Source organism: Trachypithecus francoisi, unplaced genomic scaffold (assembly GCF_009764315.1).
Source record: "Trachypithecus francoisi isolate TF-2019V2 unplaced genomic scaffold, Tfra_2.0 Lachesis_group4, whole genome shotgun sequence".
In the NCBI taxonomy this organism is placed as follows: Eukaryota; Metazoa; Chordata; class Mammalia; order Primates; family Cercopithecidae; genus Trachypithecus; species Trachypithecus francoisi.
The window spans coordinates 59,398,990-59,421,885 of record NW_022681469.1 but is presented as its reverse complement, the minus strand read 5'-3'; the positions used below and the strand labels follow the sequence as shown (position 1 = coordinate 59,421,885).

Here is a 22,896-nt window from a genome sequence, read left to right as displayed (position 1 = left end):
CGCTACCTGATTCAAACTATACTACAAGGCTACAGTAACCAAAACAGCATGGTACTGGTACCAACAGAGATATAGACCAATGGAACAGAACAGAGTCCTCAGAAATAATACCACACATCTACAGCCATCTGATCTTTGAAACCTGAGAGAAACAAGAAATGGGGAAAGGATTCCCTATTTAATAAATGGTGCTGGGAAAATTGGCTAGCCATAAGTAGAAAGCTGAAACTGGATCCTTTCCTTACCCCTTATACAAAGATTAATTCAAGATGGATTAGAGACTTAAATGTTAGACCTAATACCATAAAAAACCCTAGAAGAAAATCTAGGTAGTACCATTCAGGACCTAGGCATGGGCAAGGACTTCATGTCTAAAACACCAAAAGCAACGGCAGCAAAAGCAAAATTGACACATGGGATCATTAAACTAAAGAGCTTTTGCACAGCTAAAGAAACTACCATCAGAGTGAACAGGCAACCTACAGAATGGGAAAAAATTTTTGCAACCTACTCATCTGACAAAGGGCTAATATCCAGAATCTACCAAGAACTCAAACAAATATACAAGAAAAAAACAAACAACCCCATCAAAAAGTGGGGAAAGGATATGAACAGACATTTCTCAAAAGAAGACATCCATACAGCCAACAGACACATGAAAAAATGCTCATCATCACTGGCCATCAGAGAAATGCAAATCAAAACCACAATGAGATACCATCTCACACCAGTTAGAATGGCAATCATTAAGAAGTCAGGAAACAACAGGTGTTGGAGAGGATGTGGGAAATAGGAACACTTTTACACTGTTGGTGGGATTGTAAACTAGTTCAACCATTATGGAAAACAGTATGGCGATTCCTCAAGGATCTAGAACTAGATGTACCATATGACCCAGCCATCCCACTACTGGGTATATACCCAAAGGATTATAAATTACTCTACTACAAGACACATGCACACGTATGTTTATTGCGGCACTATTCACAATAGCAAAGACTTGGAATCAACCCAAATGTCCATCTGTGACAGACTGGATTAAGAAAATGTGGCACATATACACCATGGAATACTATGCAGCCATCAAAAAGGATGAGTTTGCGTCCTTTGTAGGGACATGGATGCAGCTGGAAACCATCATTCTTAGCAAACTATCACAAGAAGAGAAAACCAAACACCGCATGTTCTCACTCATAGGGGAACTGAACAATGAGATCACTTGGACTCGGGAAGGGGAACATCACACACTGGGGCCTATCAGGGGGGGGGGGAGGAGGGAGGATTGCATTGGGGAGTTATACATGATATATAAACGTCATGCACATGTACCCTAGAACTTAAAGTATAATAAAAAAAAAAAAAAAAGAAATTTAAAAAATAAAAAAAAAAAAAAAAATAAAAAAAAAAAAAAGAAAGCCTAAGACAAAACTACCCAGTTGAGATAGTCTGGATCTTTGCATCTATGCAATAGCCTAAATAAAATCACACTCCTTACCTATGTAGTTTTTGTCTTTGACACAGCAAATAGGTAAAATATTAGTCAATGGGACTGAATAAGGCCAACTAAAGAGAGACTTAAGAAGAAAAAGCTATCCAGGATGAGCTCACAGAATTTGAATATTTAGACGTCAAACACACACACACACACACACACACACATACAGACACACACACAGACACACACACGATTGAGAAAGAATGACTGGGAAAACATCTAGAAACCCAGGAATGTACGAAAGTAAAAGAGAAAGAAGACGCAAGAAGGCAGGAGTTGTCAACTGTACTGAATCCTTTGGAACTATCAAGTGAAATGAGGATAAAGGTAGCCATTGGAATTGGATTGATGGAGATCATTAGCAATACAGTAGTCCTCTCTTATCTTCAGTTTCACTTTCCATGATTTCAGTTACCCAAGGTCAACACAGTCCAGAAATATTAAATGGAAAATTCCAGAAATAAACGATTTGTAAGTTTTAAATTGCATGGCACCTTTCTGAGTAGCATGATGAAATCCCTTCCTGTACCACTCCCTCATGCCCGGGACATGAATCATTCTTTTGCCCATGGTATTCACCTTGCACACACTACAGGGCTGTAAGTCCTTTAGTAGCTATCTTGGTCATAGATGGACTATTGTGGTATCACAATGCTGGGTTCAGGTAACCCTTATCTTGCTTAACAATGGCCCTAAAACACAAGAGCAGTGACACTGGCATATTGTTTTAATTGTTCTATTTTATTCATTGTTGTTAATCTCTTACCGTGCCTTATTTATAAACTCAACTTTATCATAGGCATGTACAGGAAAAAACATAACACTGTTTACAGAGGGCTTGGTACTACCTGTAGTTTCAGGCATCCATTGGGGATATTGGAACATATTCTCTACGGATAAGGAAAGACTTATATGTTTACAAGAACAGTTGTTTTTAAGCAGTGGTGATAGCAGTGAGTTGAAGAGTAAAAGGGATGTGAGGAGTTCTGAGACAAGAATTGCAGATAATTGTTTTAGGAAGACTGGATAACATTCATATGGGACAGTATTTAGAGGAGACTCTAAGGTAAAAAACTATTTCTTTTTTTTTTCTGAGATAAGAGATTCTACAAAAGATTTGTGATACAGGATAAAGGGGTGCCTACAAAAACAAAGACTTTGGGAAAACATTATAATAAAAATAGTTAATGTATATTACATTCTTAATACGACCCAGGCACTACACTTTGTCTTTTTTATCTATTATTCTTAGTTTTTCTCATTGATTAACACTCTTCTGTTAGAGAAAAATAGGACAGAGTTTAAGTTGATCATGATTTAAATTTCAGCACACTGCCTTCAGAGTCAGTAAGTATAATCATATGCTAAAATGCCTCTCTGTATATCTTAAAGCTACCAACAATACATGAATTAAGATGGAAGTACTTGATACATTTCTAAGAAAATTAAGAAGCAAGCAACTTTGATTTATGCCAACAATTTACTTAATGCATCTTCTGAAAGTTTAAGCCATTGCAATAAAATTTGAGCCAGAAATAATAAAAATGAATGTTAGAGAGCACCAAAATTTTAGTATCACAGACAAAATAATTACATTGCCAGAAAATTCAAAATAATTTATTGAAAATCATTAGAAATTACCAGTACTTTATAAATTATAGTTATAAAAAGGAATAATCATCCAATAATTAATATTGATAAAAAGTCTGTTGGAAAACATAATCTACTGTTCATAATGACAAACAAAACAGAAAATTATTGCAAAATATTAGTGAAGAATATATTGCACTATAAAACACCTACAAAAATATTCTACCTTGAAACTGGAGGATCTGTATTAAGTACTGACATACAATGAGAATATTATTGAAATAGCTATTCTTTTCAAATCAAAATACAATTTCAGCATAATTTTTATTTGTAATTTAAAAACATTATTCTTGCCAATATAATTTTAAGCAAAATTATGTATTTAATTTTACAAAGTTTTAAAATAATATTAACATAAAAATGAAAAAATAAACATGGAAGACAGGCTTAGAAAATTTTGAAAAGGAAATAGTGAGATCGATGGGGGAATATATCTCTTAGATAGAAAATAAATTATGGAATTAAAGTAACTAAAATATAATAGGTAGGCAGATTAATAAAGTATATTTCAGTTGGCAGGACATAGGGCCATCTATAATTTCCAGAGGATAAAAAACTATAATCCTTTCATATTTCTAAAAGTAGGGGTCAAATGAATTTTGGTAAAAACAGTAATGTCAGCTGCATATATATATATATATATTTTTTATTCTGCCATATTAGTAAACAACTAAATATACATCATAACAATGAGATGTCTATGTTCATATTTCAAGTGTTAAAACAAATTAGCCAATGTTGTTAAAAATAAATTAACCAATATTGCAGAGAGATAAGTAAAATGAACTTTGACAAACACTGTTAATGTGTGTAAAAACTGATAAAATGTTTTAGGAAATTTAGAAAAACTTTAAAGAAATTTTAAAAGTCTAATAATTTTGGATCCTATAATTGTCCTTCTAGGAATTTATTCTAAAAACATTAATAGAAAAAAAATCATAACACTATTTTTTAAAAGGGTACTCTGAGAACAATCTAAATATCCAAAATCAAGGAAATGGTTAAACACATTAATGTGTAACCACAGTGTAGACTATTACGCCTGAAAGTGGAATCCAAAAATAATTTTTATTGTGGGGAGATATGGGGGCCATAACTTTAATTGAAAAGTAAGACATAAAATATTATATATGATATTTCATTTACCTTAAGGTATGTCTTTTTCTTAGGGAAAACAAATGGAAGGTAATATTTATGAATATTAATGGTGTTTCTCTTTGGGTAATGAAACTATAATTTATATTATCATGCATGTCCATACTAATTTTTCTTATATTTCATATGGTACATGGATTGCCTTTATAATTATAATAAAACTAGTTTTAGAAAATAACTTATACAAATTAAAGGTAAATCAAAGCTTTCATATTTCATTTAAACCAATACCATCCATTAACCCATGATAGTATGGAAATCCTCTATTTCTGGGACCTCAGAACAATACATTGTAATTCTAAGATATTTCCAGTTATAAAATATAAACTATGTCCTTACTATATTTTCAGATTTTCAAATGCCGTTTTAAATGATGAATACAAAAATATTAATGTGACTATATGAACATGTGTTAGACTGGAACTAGCCAGGTCAAATACATTTGAAAATTGAAAGTATATATTAAAATAAAGTTGTAGTGCTCAAATTCCAATATACTAATTTTTTATTATACTTTAAGTTCTAGGGTACATGTGCACAATGTGCAGGTTTGTTACATATGTATACATGTGCCATGTTGGTGTGCTGCACCCATTAACTCGTCATTTACATTAGGTATATCTTCTAATGCTATTTCTCCCCCTTCCCCCCTCCCCCCTCCCCCTCGCCACAATAGGCCCCAGTGTGTGATGTTCCCCTTCCTGTGTCCAAGCGATCTCATTGTTCAGTTCCCACCTATGAGTGAGAACAGGCGGTGTTTGGTTTTCTGTTCTTGCGATAGTTTGCTGAGAATGATGGTCCACCAGTGACAGACCGGATTAAGAAAATGTGGCACATATACACCACGGAATGCTATGAAGCCATAAAAAAGGATGAGTTCGCATCCTTTATAGGAACATGGATACAGATGGAAACCATCATTACAAGATATTAATTTTAAACATAACTATATATCCACTTAAAAGCATAGAATGTTAGAATGGCAGTTAATGTAGTATATTTTCACATAAATGATGATAAAACCAAAATTTAAAAACTCAATTTAAGTATATAAGATAAAAATATTTTAAATAGAAATTTAATATAATTGATTACTTATGTAGTATGTTTTTAATTTTTAATTTTTGTAACATTTATTTGAATTGAAAAAGGAAAGTATCACTACCACTTTACAGTCTTAAGAATATTGAAATAACAGATTAGCATAGCATAAAAATTAGATTACTAGTGAATTCCGATATGATTTATGTATAGCGTATAAAATATTACAAGTATAAAATATTATATACATTTGTTTTAAAAATAAATTAGTGAATAATGGTTACATAAACTTTAGTAGTCAAACTTTTAAATCTTAATTTGTACATAAAAAGAATATTAAATGTCACATCTGAGGTCATTTATATTTTGCTATCTTTAAATAGGAGAAAGAGATGAGAATTATGGAGGAAAATAAAAGTTATTAAAACCAAACGTGTCATTCTCTGTATTAGTTACTTAGCTTTTTATAAATGCAAAGAAAATCTTTCCACTGCTGGAACATTTCTCATGGCCAGGTACTATTCTAAATCCTTTTACATGCATTGTCCCATAGATTGTTCAGAGTGATTATTTTCAACTTAGGAGCATGAAAGCCTATAAAAGGATTAAATGCTATGAGCATCGACCACATTACACTAAAATTATAGCTGATCAAAGTTAGGAGGTGGGACACAGGGAAAGCAGAGATTCTAATGGTGAAAGTGCTAATATTTCCTTTTTATAAATGAGGAGCCAAAGATAAAGCCTATGGTTAATGGAATAAAAACCAGAGTTTTAAGTATTCCACCTGAAATTAAAGGGTAGAATTATATCTAAGTGAAGAATAGTTGCTGGAAAAAGAAGGGAAAGAAGGTGATGAATAATCTAAGTATGTATTCTATCAGAAACTAAATAAATAATGTCTAAGAGACCAAAAAGACCCACCAGATTGATAATAAGAATATAGCTGTAATTGTCAAAAGATGTAAAACAGACAAAAGGACAAAAGTTATTGCTTCTGTGAAGACAACATGGTAGAGAACAGATGAGGAAGCAGATATTTGAATTTGGTATTAAATTTTAATCATTAAAAAATTAATCATTAATTATTAAAAATAAATAAGCATTTTGTAATTAAAATTTTGCCAAGCCCACCAGCTGAACAGTGTCTCCCTGCATGCTTCTCTGTACCATAGTACTTATCTTACAGTATTTGGCATATATAGTTCTCCCACCATACAGGCAATCTTTGAGCATAGGGACTATCTTACTCATTCTGAAAGTGTTAGAATCTAACACAAAGAAAACAAGATATAATTCAAAAAAAGTTATTGAATTAATTACTAATTGCTACAAATATAGAACCATCAGGAGTTAAACAAATGAAATAATTTTAATCTAAGAGTATACCCAAATTCAATAATTTGCAAATTTCAAATCTTTTTGTTCTAATGCACAAACTGTCAAGAAAACCAGAATACATTATGCTGTTCACTATTGTCTAATTTATTACTCAAAAGAAGCTGCCAAAGTGCTTGCATATTTAAATACTCATAAAATTTACCAACTTCTCTATCTCAGAAAACAAAACAAGAGACTACTTTAGTTGATTAGCATATAAACAACGATTACTATTTTGGCTGTTTGTTAACTATGATGATGCAGTAATACATTTCACTTCTAAATGCAGACATTATATAAAAGGGAGAAAGGACTAATGCAAGTAATTACCAAATCATGCAATTAGCTGTAGCCTAATTTTCTGCCAATAATAATTGAATAGTGTGAATGCATGTGAGTGAAGCCACTCCAGGATTTATCTGAACTGAATTTATTAATGTCTGAGCCCCCAGCGAGTTAACATGTAAGTCTTATAACAATAAAATCCTGAGAATTGATAAACACATAAGTACCTTTTAATAGTATTTTAATACTGATTTTTATAACCTCTTTATGAATTGAGCAATAATTTCATTTCAGCAATTTATATTGAGACTAAAATGATGTGTGCGGTTATTGGCAAAGTGAAGAGCTGAAAAGACTTTTTATTTTTTGGCTTAAGCAACAGAAAGTTTCTCACAGATGTGGAAGCTTGAAGTTTAAGATCAGGCTGCCAGCATGGTCTGGCTCTGGTGAAGGCTCTCTTCCTGCCTTCTAACTGGATGGAGGAAGAGGAACCTCTGTGGCGTCTCTTCTTATAAGAGCACCAATCGCATCATGCAGACTCCACCCTCATGATCTCATCTAAACGTAATACCACCAAAGGCCTGTCTCCAAATATTAACACATTGGGGTATAGTGCATCAACAGATGACTTTGGAGGGTGATGCAATTCACTCAATAGCAATGAGTATCTTGCATGCTTGTGACAACATAATTTAAAGCAATGACTCATACAAAAGTTGGACAAAAGTAGTTTACATAATTAATAAGTTCACATGATCTAATGCCTGAAACTCATTTTAGAATTAATTATTTATCTTTTAAAATTGTCATGTAGGGCTGGGCACAGTGGCTCACAGCTGTAATCCCAGCACTTTGGGAAGCCAAGGTGGGTGGATCACTTGAGGTCAGGAGTTCGAGATCAGCCTGGTCAACATAGTGAAACCCTGTCTCCATGAAAAACACAAAAATTAGCCACACGTGTTGGTGGGTGCCTGTAATCCCAGCCTCTCAGGAGGCTGAGGCAGGAGAATCGCTTGAGCCAGGTAGGTGAAGTTGCAGTAAGCCGAGATTGCACGACTGCATTGCAGCCTCGATGATAGCCTAGACTCCGTCTCCAAAAAATAAAAATAAATAAATAAATAAAAAGTTGACATGTAATAATTATACACATTTATGGAGTACATACAGAGTGATATTCTGATACATGTATACCATGTGTAATGATCAATTAAGGGTAATTAGCATATCCATCCCCTCAAATATTTATCATTTCTTTGTGTAGGAAACATCCAAAATTAAAAAGACTTTTTGGAACAACAATACTTGTATCCCAGACAAGACCATGAAGCTCTTGCTGAATCCAGACTTCAGTGGGAAAAGTATTCATGGCTAAACCACACATAGTATAGATTTAGAGATTTAGAGCTCAAGGTATTTTTACAAATATTTTTCTTGACAGATAAATGTAAAAATAAATCCCGCATTCATTTAAAGTGCACAATTTGGTAAGTTGTAACATAGAGCATCATTTTTTTTTCTAGTTTTAAGTTCCTTGGGGCAAGAGAGTATTCCTCATGTTTCTATTAGTCTGTCTTGGCTGGAAGTAGAAGTTGTATAAATTTGTTTTTGCAATGACTTTCAAGAGGTATTGTTTCCATTTCTTTTTCCCCTTCGATCATGATTTACAAAAGAAAATAATTAAGTATATACCTTCTCATAATAGATGATTCTTTGGCAACTGACTTTCTACCAGTTAGTATCAGATAAGTGTTTTCAAGCTCACAGACAAAAAAAATAAATACCACAGTTAAGGAAAGATAATAATTACTAAAAAATAAATGGTTGTATGTATGTTACATGACTATAAATTATTTCCTTTTATGTTAACTTCAAACTCCCTTATGAGAACTCATTCTCAGTTCTCCCAGATGATAAATAGCTGAGGCAATAAAGGGTTCAGCATTAAGAAAAAAAAATTATAGTTCTCTCTTCCCCCTACATATTAAGAATTCAAACTGAGCATATGTAATTATTGAAACACCCTCTCATGCATATTTTCTTGACATGTTAATGAAGTTGTGCCGCATCACTGAAGCCATGTTAGAGGACAAAAAAATATTTTTACCATAAAATATCTTTTATCTAAGTATCGCATCACAGTGAAAAATATAATAGCAGACAGTAAAAGTAGGTGAGATAGATGATATATTCAGGATTGTTCTATGTGTTAAACAAAACTGTCAAATTGCCCAAGAACTTGTCTTATTATATTCTTTCCAATGCTATAGTCTTAATTTCCTCATAACAACAACAACAAAAAATGATTCTTTTGGTGGAAGATATCCCTTTATTTCCAATAATACTTATAATATATTTTACCTGCACTCTACCTCCAGAATATGTTTTGTAGTTTTGATTTTGGACTTATTGTTACATTGGTTATGTAACATAATGAAATATATGGTATAACAAATGCCCTTGAATTTCTTTCTGATATTTTGTAGATTGTAAACAACTCTGATAAACAGAGAAAACATAAATACAATATAGATAATATGAAACCAGAAGATAGTGGCCCAGGCAGCTAACATGAACATGAGCAACAGCCCATCTCTCCTCTAAAAATATTGCACTTGTATATATACCAGTCTAGTTTCTTGTATACAAAATTGCATAAAATTTATAAGTATATTTGATGCATTTGGTTCCCGTTAAAAGGTGTTAGAAAAAGGTGTACTTAGCTGGGTACAGTGGCTCACACCTATAATCCCAGCACTCTGAGAGGCCGAGGTGGGCGGATCACCTGAGGTCAGGAGTTCGAGACCAGCCTGACCAACATGGAGAAACCCCATCTCTACTAAAAATGCAAAATTAGCCAGCTTGGTGGTGCATGCCTGTAATCCCAGCTACTTGGGAGGCTGAGACAGGAGAATCGCTTGAACCTGGGTGGCGGAGTTTGCAGTGAGCCGAGATCGTGCTATTGCACTCCAGCCTGGGTGATAAGAGCAAAACTCTATCTAAAAAACAAAACAACAAAACAAAACAAAACAAAAAAAGGTATTCTTACTCTAGGGCTCTTTAGGAACAAGTATACAGTTTTTAATGGTCATAGAATCTCAGACTACCCTAACAAAACTGAAATCCTGAGGGAAATTAATATACACCATGAAATTGTGAAGATTGTGATAAAAATTCCTCATAAGAATTATGGGGCTGAATATGCAGAAATTAATAAACCTATAGAAGTTCAACATTTGATGCTGTGTTTGCTTCTTGGAAAAGCAAACAATTACAATGAATAATTAAAATATTTAAAAATTCTCAAAAATAAATATCACTCAATATCTTTTATTGTAAATTTCTGTCAGATGCACAGTATAACTCTATCAGTAACTTTCTAGAAAACATAGATAAACCTAGAGATTTTGTTTCAATGGGATATGCAATATAACATATTATGTAACTCAAGGCTGAACATCATCCTGTCAGAAATTATTTATTCCAAAATAGGATTGAGGATAAAGAAAACAGACATAAAGATAGAAAACAGACACACACATAAACATATGTGTGTTTGTGCATGTGTATACACATATAAATGCATATTTATATTTTTGATACATATGATATATATCAAATGTCAATATATAAAGCAAGAAAACTAAATTAGAGGCAGAACATGTCGAGTATCCACTAGCTGTGCCAAAATAGTTTCAGAGGGCAATTCAACACTTGTCACCCAGCAGAGGTTTCAATGATGTCAAATCATGACTGCTCCCTCTATTTTCTAAGCATATAAATATTGTCAGTATTATCACAACCACTTAGCACTGAATTCAGTGCTTTGTGTCAGGAACAAAAAGGTTGTATCTGGTATAATGTGACATGGTATACCCGCAGCAGGTGGGCTGCTCTTTCCTGAAGTATTCAATCAGCAAGTATCAAATCCCAGAAGACTATAAGATAAAGCAAAAATAATAGGGGCATAATCTTTTTGGCAATTGAACAATTGAGGAGACAATCAAAATTGCAGAAGTCTTCTTTGTAGAATGTAACAAGGTGGTTTTAAAATTTATGTGAAAAAACAAAAAACCGAATATAGTTAAAGCAATTTTTTCAAAAAAAGAACTAAGTAGAGAAGGTCTTACTGTACATGATTTCAATATATATTCTAAAAGTAGAGTAATCAAGACTATGGGCCTTGAGAAAAGTGACATATAGATCAATGGAACATTGCCCTCTAGGCAATCCAAGAAATGTGGTATCAACTGTGTACCCATATGGAAAAATAAATTAGTGGCATCTCTTATCATATATTGTGCATAAAAATGTACTCAAAGTGAATCGTAGACCTATATATAAAACCAAAAGCTATAATATTCCTGGAGGAAAAAAATAAGAGAAAATCTTTGCAACCTCCTGGTGATCAAAGTTTTCTTACATAGGAAACAATAGCAATGAACCATAAAGTTTTTTTTTTAAATTATAAATTGGACTTATTTAAAATTTAAAACATATTATTCTAAAGACATAGTGGAGAAATGAAATGGCAAGCTATAACCTAAGAGAAAATATTCAAAACACATAAATTAGAAAAAGAGATAAAGAATGCTTACAACTCTCAAGGTCCCAGGATTAGTGTAGTTCCTACCACAATGGCAGCCTTTGCTATGGAACCACATGTGCCCATGTTGGGAACTGAACCACTGATGGTGAGTTCATCCACATCTCCAAAGCCAGGAGGTAATGTCCAGTTCTTACCTATCTTTTTAATGATGGATTTTCCAGTGACTCTTTAAGTTCAATCAATTAGTGGTCCTAGTAGGAGTAACGGAAATGAGATCATGTTTACTTGCAGGTGGCTCATCACCGCCATAGCCAGTTACACCAACTCATAAAGATAAAAGTGGAGCTCCACCAGTTAGAAGTATATGTAAAATGAAATTTCTAGACCAGGGCTTGGATCAACACTTTTAACTTCAAGAAGAGAGTCAAATATTTTATTAATGCAGAGTCCTCTTGGAGTTAAGACAACTACTCCTGCAACCGGGCAAAGTATATTTAGTCTAGCATATATTGGTCAGCCATGAAAGACATTATCTCCTGCCCACTTGGATTCTATACTCAAGGAGATCCTCTGACTTCAGAAGGTCACCTCAGTGACACTTGAGTTATTGTGTTTGGGTTTCCTCAAGCGTCTGCTTTTTACATATTATAATTTGTATAATATGGGAATATCTCAAAATATGTTATGTCTAACACACAGGAAAATAAATATTTGTTATTAATCTAAACTGTAGGCCTAGAAAGCCTCAAGCAAAGACAGGATAATTTTTAGATAATTCATCATGATTGGTGTACAACCATGTTTTGATGCAAGTGTTATAGAAAACAGTGACAGATGTGCTTTATCATCTCCATCTTCAGCCTTTACATCACCAATCAAAACCTTAGGTAAACCAATACAACCTGGAAGTACTCCTAGAATTTCTACACTGAGACCTCTTTCTACAGCATACAGAGCTTCTATTAGTGACAATCAAGTTATTTCTAACAGGAAAACACCTAAAAACAATGAGAGTCTTGTATCCAAAGCAATAGAGTACATGTTTGGCTGCTAGCATGAGAAATTAGAACTCAGTGACCAGACAGAAGGTTGTTACACTAAAACAGTTAGCAGAGCACTGCTCATTTCCATCACTTAGTTATATAACCACTCCTGCAGTATTGAATAGCTATTGCACACTTCTTTTAGAAAGAATCCTTTTTCTTTAAGGACATAGCCTGTTGCCACTCACAATTTAAAGGATGCTTGGAATCCATTTTAAAGAAAACTAAAAATCCCTATAAATAGGTTTTGTGCTGTCTGTGATCATGCATGTTTATTTAAGCACAAAAAACACAACATGATTACTATAAATTAAATAATTGAATTTGTGGCAAGGCTTCATAGTCTTCATGAGAAGGTAGGTGCATTTCATAAATTATAGCTGTTTCTACACAAAGATTATTATTAGCAATTTGAATTATGATCTTTTAATTTAGATAGTTAATATTATCTTAGTTTATATATGTCCTTTCATGGATTGTCATCTTGTTGTATTATAAAAACAATACATTATTTTTTAAAAACCTACTACTTGATAAAAACAAACTGTCATATTGTCAATGATAAAATGCTTACAACTCAATAACAGAACAATAAACAATTCAGTATATTTTTAAATGAGCAAAAGAGTTTAATAGTTATCTTGAAAGAGAAAGTACACAGATGACCCATAGAAAGGGTATAAAACATCATTAGTCTTTGGGGATGCAAATTCACCACAACCCATGCAGAAGAATGGGCAAAACGAAAATTAAAAAATTAAAACAGAAGCAGAAAAGATATGGGGCAACTGGGACTCTCCTACATAGCCAGTGGGAAGGTAAAATGGTATAATCACTTTGGAAAAGAGTTGGAAAGTTTCTTGTAAACTTAAATATATACTTATCAGACACATGAGATATTCCTTTCCTAGGTATTTATCGGGGAGAAACCAAAATGTGTGACTGCACAAAGACCAGGTCACAAGTATTCATAACAACTTTATTTGAAATAGACAAAAACTCTAAACAACCCAAATGTCCAACATATGATGAGTTAACATATTGTGATATATCCATTTAATGACACACTACTTAGCAATGGAAAGAAACTATTAATTCATGCTATAACATGGATGGATCTCAAAATCATTATACTAAGTGGACAAAGCCAGGCCAAAAATCAAAAGCAAAAAGGGGGAAAATAAACACATCTTATAAATCCATTCATGTAAGATTCTAGGGAATCAATGTCTTAGCTCATTTAGACTGCTATAACAAAATACCATAAAGTGGGTGGCTTACAAACAATAGAAATTTATTTCTCACAGTTCTAGAGGCTGGATTCCAAGATCAACATTCCAGCAGATTCAATGTCTGGTGAGCTCTGTTTCCTGATTTATATATAGCATCTGCTTGCTGTGTTCTCACATGGTAGAATGAGCCAATTAGTTCCCTTCACATTTGTTACATTCATGAGATCTCTGCCTCCATGACCCAATCACCTCCCAAAAGGACCCACCTCCTAATACCATCACTTAGGGCTTAGGATTTTAACATGTGAATTTTGCGGGAACACAAACATTCAGACCATGGCAATAAACTAGTTTATAGTGACGAAAAGCAGATCAAATATGTGGGTGCATGAGGGGGTAGATTACAAATGGGTCCAAAGAAACTTTCAGAGAAATGGAAATATTTGTTATCCTGACGGTGGTTATCATTTCCCAGGTGTGCATGCATATGCCAAAAGTTATCACATTGTATGCTTTAAATATGTGAAGTTCAGTGGACTTCAGTTATACTTCCATGAAGTCTAAAAAGGCAAAAAAACAAAAAAAACAAAAAAAACTTTTCAGTTAAAATCATATACACTTTAGAGTAGGTATTTATAATTGAAAAAGACACATCTATTGTAAGTTGCCAAAAGCTTATTTCTTTGATGTCTTTTTACCTATAACTTATATCTGATAACCGCTAATAAAGCTTGCCACTTGTTGAATAATTGTATGTTTATTCAGATTTTTTAAGGGATCAGGGAAATATCTTTTACCATTTTTAGAAAACTTAACTAACTTATCTAAATTTAAACCTATTTAAATGACAGATTTTCTAGTAATAAATTATTAGATTTGTAGCAATAAAGGAATGATGTAAATTTGTCTATTCCTTTGGATTTTAAGTTTATCTATTTTTGAAACAATTTTTCAAAATTGTCGTTGAATATACTAAAAATCACTGAATTATGTACTTTAACTAAGTGAAAAGCAAAACTTACTTGTCAATACATGTTTACCTAAATGAGAAAATTGGGAAAGTATTATGGAAAGGGAGATCGGCAAAATTTTAAGGACCTTGAATATCAATCACACTTTGGTTTAACATGCAATTCATGTTTTATTGTGGAAGGTTTTGAACGGGGCAGTAGCTTATCAAGCTATGCCTTGAGAAGTTTGTTCTGGCAGTGGCATATGAAGTGGTTTGATCTTGGGAGAGAAGAAAATCCTGTTACAATTTAATTGAAATAAATTGAATGGAAAATTACAGAGGCTTCAACTAATTAAAAGTAGCAGTACTAATAATTTATTTTTAAAGTGAGTGGGTGGATTATAAGAGAGTTTAGGGCTTTGCCACTTGTTGGTTGTAGGGAGTAATGAGAAGTGAGAAATCAAAACGAACTCTAACTTTTTTTCAGTGTCAGGAGGAACAGAGTTTTCACTAAAGAGTCAAGGGAGAATGCTGTAATTCAATCCAATAACGGTTCAGGGGGTTGTCTTGAGTACTCTTTTTTGTTTGATTTGGAGGTACATGGGCAGTTTTGTTACATGGGTATATTGCGTGATGCTGAGGCTTGGGGTATGGATAGTCTCATCACCCAGGGAGTGAGCACAGTATCCAGTAGGTAGTTCTTCAGCCCTTTCTCCACTCCTCTCTCCTCACTCTAGTAGTCCCAGTGTCTATTGTTCCCATCTTTATGTCCATGTGTATTCAATGTTTAACTGTCACTTATAAGTGAGAACATATGGTATTCAGGCTTCTATTCCTGCAATAATTTGCTTAGGATAATCATCACCTTTAGCTGCATCCATGTTGCTGCAAAGCACATGACTTGGTAGTTTTTCATGGCTGCATAGTATTCCATGGCATATATGTACCACAATTTTTAAAGCCAGAGTGTTCTCCTACCCCCAGTCCTGAGGATTCTAATGTTCAGGTTTAGGCAGGTCATTGAGTTAGATAGTACAACTGACAATAGGGAAAACAAATCCATATATTTCTGTAGAGACCCTAGGTAACAGTTTTCATTTTATAGCCGCCTAGTGTTTGAACTCCCTTGTTTATAGTTAGAGAGTAGAACATTGTTTTTGTTTATATAAAAGATCAGGTATTTGTTCCCCCAAATTCCTTGACCTTAGACTGTAGAGGACTACGTGCTAGCAAACGAGACGTTCCTGATAAGTCCTGCTCTTGCAAACGAAGCAGGGCGTTCCTGATAAGTCCTGCTCTTGCAAACGAAGCAGGGTGTTCCTTCCCTGTTTGCAGGAAGGACAAAGGAGCCAGCTGCAAACGGCAGACCCTGGGGGCTTGTTTATGTGTAAACATCTTGAAAATCCAGAAAGTCAGGGAAAAGTCAGAAAAACAACAATGTGTCTTGTGACTTGGTAACATTCCACAAATGACTGTATAAAATAAAGCGGAGCGTGTCGTTCGGGGCGGCCGCCATGTTTGTCTTGTCTTGTGTTGTCTTGTGTGTTCATTCCTTTGTTTAGGAAACACGCAGACCCCAACATTAGACCTCAGATACTTGTCTTAAACTTGGACAATCAGTTGTTCCCTCTCAGGGCATGCGTCTGAGGTGGCTGACACAGAAAGAGAAAAGATAAAAGGCCTCATGTCACCACCAACATTCAATATCTTTGCCCACTGGTGGCAGAGGCAGCATGTATTCAGGTGTAACAGGACCATTGGCAGCACAGAAATCTGACTGGTCCTGTGGCCAGGGCTAGATATGCCTTATTCTGAATGACCTTCCTTGGTCCCTGATTGACTTTAATAAAAATGGCTTCATTGAGATATAGTTCATACAACACAAAATTCACCCATTTAAAATGTACAACTTAGTAGCGTTTAGTATATTCACAGAGTTTGTAACCATCACTATGATATAATTTTAGGACACTTTCATCATCTAAAAGAAACTCTGTGCCCATTAACACTCAACCTTCACCTCCCTCCAAATAAATATTAATATTATTCTCCCTTACATCTCTATGTATGTTTCTACTTTGGACATCCATCAAAATAAATCTGACAATGTGCAATATTTTGTGAGTGGCTTATTTCACTTAGCATAATGTTTTCAAAGTTCCGTGTTGTTGTATGTATCAGTACTTCACAGCTTAATTGCCAAATGATTATATGGATAGATTACATTTTATTTTTCCATTCATCAGCTGGCAGACACGCATGTTGCTTTCACCTTTTGGCTATTATGAATAATGTTGTTATGAACATTTGTGTGTATGTTTTGATGTGGACATACATATTGTCATTTCTCTTGGCTATACAGGAATGGAATTGCTGGGCCATACGACAACTCCATGTTTAACTTTTTCTTCCCTTCTGTTTTAACAGATGAGTTTCACTGATAGCTCTACTGAAGTATAACTGACAAATAAAAATTGTATATATTTATGGATTTACAATGTGCTGTTTCAGTATACACATACATAGACACACACATTGTGAAGTGATTAAATCAAGATAACTAACATACCCATCACCTCACATACTTAATATTTTTGTGTGATGACATTTAAGATCTAATCTCTTAGCAATTTTATAGTAGACCATACATTAACTGTAGTCACTATGATGTACAATAGATCTCCAAAAGTTGTTTATCCTGTCTAACTAAAACTTTGTTCCTTTAACCAGCATCTCCCTTTATCCTTCTCCCACCACCAGCCCTGGGCAGCCACTATTCTAATCTGTGCTTCTATGAATTCAACATTTTTTGATTTCATATATAAGTGAAATTATGCAATATTTGTCTTTCTTTGCCTAGTTTATTTCATTTAGCATAATGACCTCCAGGCTAATCTGTGTCATTGCAAATGACAAAAGTAACTTCTTTTTAAATACTGAAATGTATTCTATTGTATCTGTACTCCACATTTTATTTATCCATTCACCCACCAATGGACACTTAGAATGATAACATTTTGAGGAACTGTCAAACTGTTTTCCAAAGCATCTTCACCATTCTACATTCTTGCCAGAAATCGATGATCATTCCCATTTCTCCATATCGTTGCCAATACTTCTTATTATGTGTCTTTTTATTGCAGCCATCCTAGTGGGTATAAAAAGGTTTCCTTGTGGTTTGACTTTACCTTTGTAAAAATTGGGCATATTGTTGAATTGTAAGTTATTTCTTGCTTAATTTTTGAATCGTTTGCATAGTCTTCCCATCTGTTCTTTGTATGATCTGATACTCTTTCATTAAATTGCTTTTCTACTTAACTGGAGCACAGTTGCTATCTGCTCCTTGCAAACAAGAACCAGACACTAACTCTAGAGATGTAGAGGTAGAATTTATCTGAACAAAAGTGTATGAGATAAATCAGGGGGATTATGGAAAATTTAAAGGAATAACAAGTGAGTAGAAAGTGAGGGAATAAAGAGTAACTGGAATATTTTTAAAAACTCATTTTTGATGGTGATAGAGAAAAGAGAAATAGAATAGTAGCTTGAAGCATTACGAAGTTTGTTTACTCAGAGGAAAATCTAAAGCAAAGATATTGGACAGGAATATACAGGAGCAGATAACTAGTGAAGGAGATGCCTTAAGGAAGCAAGTGATAAATTACCTTTGAAAGGAGTGTATTAGTCTGTTTTCCCACTGCTATAAAGACATATCTGAAACAGGATAATTCATAAAGGAAAGAGGTTTAATTGGCTCACAGTCCTCTATAGCTGGGGAAGCTTCAGGAAACTTACAATCATGGTGGAAAGCAAACTGGAAGCAAGGCACTTCTTACATGGTGGCAGGAGTGAGAGCTAGAGAGAGAGCGGGGAAAGTGCCACACTTTTAAACCATCAGATATCATGACAACTCACTCACTATCATGAGAACAGCATAGGGAAACTGCTACCATGATCCAATCACCTCCTACCAGGTCCCTCCCTCTACATGAGGGAATTACAATTCAAGATGAGATTTGGATGGGCACACAGAGTCAAATTATATAAAGGAGGAATACTCTTTCTTAGAGACAAATAGTGGTAGTAGTAGTAATAATAATAATAACAACAACATAGAGACAGAAAGTAAAGAGATTCCTAGGTACAGACAGGACACTCAGAGGGCCTTCAGAAGGCGGCTGTGACAGTCTCCAGAGATAGCAGTAATGCTATGCTAAGGCAAAGGATCAGAGTTAAGATAAGCACGTGAAACAAAGTAGGAGAACAGCAGAAGTAGGGACAAGGTAGTAAGTCAAAAGGAGTTAAGGTGAAAAGGATTTTCTGGCAATATTGTATTCTAGCATTACTGAATTCAAGAATATTTCCTATTCTTCCACCTCATTTTCTGAATTCCTTTTCTTTCTTTCTTGTACCTCACTTAATAAAAATGCACCACAAGGGACTAAAAGCTTCAACAAACACTCAAACACATGGAACGTTAAATATATATGAATCATTACTCTGGTTTATTCTTTTGAAGTTGTTCCTCTGTGTGCTTTCCCTTTTCTTCTTACTTCAGGGTATTCATTGCAAGATGTAAATACTATGATGTAAAGTGAAGTATGTTCCTTTTTTGTGTTGAAATGTAGTTTTCTAAAAATGTTCACTTAGTCTTAAGTTTCAGAGATACATTTTTTAATCTGTCAAGTATCTCTAACTTAAACAACAGACCTAAAGTGATTTCCATGAGCAATTTACCGAGATCTTCCCTATGCTTCCTTCAAAATAGATATCTCCCTTCACCCCTGAATTCTTGATACATTGTTGTAGCCTTATACTGAATATTTCTTCATATTACAATGTTAGAATAACAAAAATCTTTCATAGGTCAAGTTAATCATGTTTTCTTTTGCATAACCTATTTGCTTACTTTTTTTTTTTTTTATTGCCATTGTAAATTCACATAGAAAAGGCCTGAAATGAAATTCTTGGTTAGAAATGGGAACTGTAAGATCCTGCATGTGATTCTTATACTACTGAAAAAGAGAATAAAAGAAAATCCATTTTATCATCCTCTGAAACAGCAAAAGATAGGATTTCTCTGCCTGCCTTTTCAGTAGACCCTCTTTGTTCTTTTCATATTTGCTTATGCATTTGCCTTAGTATACAAAATTAAAACCATACCTACAAATAAAAATGTCATGGACAGACAAAGGCCACATGAGCTTTAAAAGATAGAAATCAAAATACTTTTTAAAGTGGAAAAGAGCTCCATTTCACATTTCTGTGAAATTTGGGAGTTTATGTCCTCCTGAACCCTTCAGCTGAAGTTAGCACTCCAGGGGATTTCAAATAGGTTCAAAGTTATATGGTAAAGAGAAAAAGAAAAAAGGAAAAGAAAAAGAAATGGGTGAATTTCCTTCAGTTCATTTCATTGTTTAGCATTTCAAAGGTTCCCTCTTTTCTCTTGATTAAAGCTCTGGTTTTATCAGGTTTGTAGATTTGTCTGAAGCCAGGAATGCATCCAAATTCACAGCAAGCATTTATGTACCCAAAATTAAATCAAGAAGTTTAATTAAGAAGTCTCCTTTCAACTGAGAAACAACCTAAAGTCTATTAAAATGTAGATATAATCTAGATATAACCAATCACATTTTAGTTGGTACATGGAGATAAGGAGCCACCTGAGGGCTGAGAATTTGTGGACCTGGCAGTTCTCATTCCAGCTCTTCAATTAGCTAGTTATTTGACTTTCAGTAATCATTTTACCTCTCTGGATCTTAATGTCATCTGCTGTACAATAAGATACAAAGTGTAATTGAATGTTTTTCCTATTTCTAAAATTCCATTGATCTACTCTGAAAATACATTTTAATGTTTTTCTTTGGGATATTTATGTGAAATACAGCATTTACTGTTTAATGTTTGCACCTAGCAAACATTGAACCCACAGAATGATAGGGTTTACTGCTTATTACGTGCACATGACGATTGTAGGAATATGCATATGTACACATATAAGGAATATTTCCTATTTGTAGAATTACAGATTAATTACATCATAATCTAGCCATTTTATCAGAAGATATTAATGTTTCATAATTGATATCCTGATAGTTAACAAAAGTTAAAGTTGTCGATAATTTTTATATGAAAATATTAAATTTTTCACATTGTAACTCTATGATACATAAGTTAAACTTAAAAGTATACCCTTTTGCTTGCTACTATGCTATTTTTCCAATAAGCACTGCAAAATTCCTTAGTTTTTTGTAATACTCCATTTGCTCACTGCAACATATTCAGTTAATATCTCTCTGGCCTTTAATATTGTGACTTGGGAATTATTTCTGTTTTTCATTAGTTTTCCTTCTGTTCATTGGAAAAATAATTCCAGATATATAAAAAAGAAGTTAATATTGGTGAGTGATATATACGATGAAGGTCCAAGCTGGAGATTAGAAACAAATTTAAAACAGTATGTAATAGGTCAGTTGCTCTTCTCAAACATCCTCTTTTTTAATATCAAGTGAATAGTTTTTCTAATATTATTTTCTGTAGTTTACATATGACCAAGATTGATCTTCAGAAAAAGTCAAATTATGTTAGCTTGTAAAGTATTTTAAGAAACTCTAAGGGCACCTAGTCAAATCTCTGACCACCATATTAAAAGACTTTCATTGATATCTTAAATTCTATTAGTAATTATCCAATGTAGTGCCTAATTTGAAATGTATTTTCTACTCAAAAGTGTGTATCACAAGAATATATATATATATGACTTATCATGTATGCCAACCTAATGTAAATGACATTGCTTCACTCTTTCTTAAGTGTCAACTAGTCAAAAACAGTTAAATTTTGGAATCTCAAAGAAGTAATTTTTTTTTTTTTTTTTCTTTTGAGACGGAGTCTCGCTCTGTTGCCCGGGCTGGAGTGCAGTGGCCAGTTCTCAGCTCACTGCAAGCTCCACCTCCTGGGTTTATGCCATTCTCCTGCCTCAGCCTTCGAGTAGCTGGGACTACAGGCGCCCGCCACCTCGCCCGGCTAGTTTTTTGTATTTTTTAGTAGAGACGGGGTTTCACCGTGTTAGCCAGGATGGTCTCGATCTCCTGACCTCGTGATCCGCCCGTCTCGGCCTCCCAAAGTGCTGGGATTACAGGCTTGAGCCACCGCACCCGGCCAGAAGTAATTTTTAAATGCTCCTTCACGGGTCCTTAGAAATTCCCGAAGGTGTCTCAAGAACTTCAACTAGAATATCTCCACTTATGTTTTCCTCCAAGACTTGGTTTATAGATGTTTGTAAGCCACTGGACTAAAAGACAGATAACATTTCAAAATTTGGATAATGCTAACGGAGGATAAAACAATCTTGGGAATGGTTGTACAAATGGAGGAACAGGGGAGGAAAGAGCTCAGTAAACAAACAAAAAATAATAATAATAAGATAATATTGGCAAAGGGGCAAAGATCAATACAGCAAGGAGTGGGAGAAAGGGCATTGAAAGGGATCTTGGCAATAGATGCCTACTTTACAAATTTGCCTAAGTTTCCACAAGACAAAATATAAAATAATACCTCACTGTAACTCTCCAGGTTATAGTTGTGCTCACTAAAGTCTAGGAATGACTGCTCTAGTTCATGTTACAAAATCGTGTAACATGAAAATTATGAAAAACACTTCACAGTCACAAACTATTTAAAATTGGTTTGGAGATGAACAATAATCTAGCATGCTTTCCAAATAGACTGAAGCCTAACCTAGCTCCTAGGTATGATAAGGGTTCCTACTGAAATGTACACTAACTATGAAGGTGACTAAACCAGTTAGTCTCACCACAGTAATTTTTACTGTGCTTTGCTCATCTAGTGTGAAAGTAAAAATAGTAAGTATATTAAAAGTTATTTATTCTCTCAGTTTCTTGGCTGATTCATTAATAACTTACTGAACATTTAATATTGGTTACAAATAGGGCATATTTTAATCCAAAGGAAGAAAGCATAAATTTTGGGGGACCCCCAAGAAGTTTTCATATAACATACGAACATAAATAGGCAAATAAGTATTCTCAGTGTGGTATACGACTTATATTATCACTATGTCCTCTAAATCTCTGAATCAAAGGACAGCAATCCTT

General features: G+C 34.0%; 1 pseudogene; it reads left to right on the top strand.

Moving 5' to 3' along the window:
- Window positions 1-11,640: 11,640 nt before the first annotated feature.
- LOC117072141 lies at window positions 11,641-12,606 on the top strand (annotated as a pseudogene).
- Window positions 12,607-22,896: the final 10,290 nt, after the last annotated feature.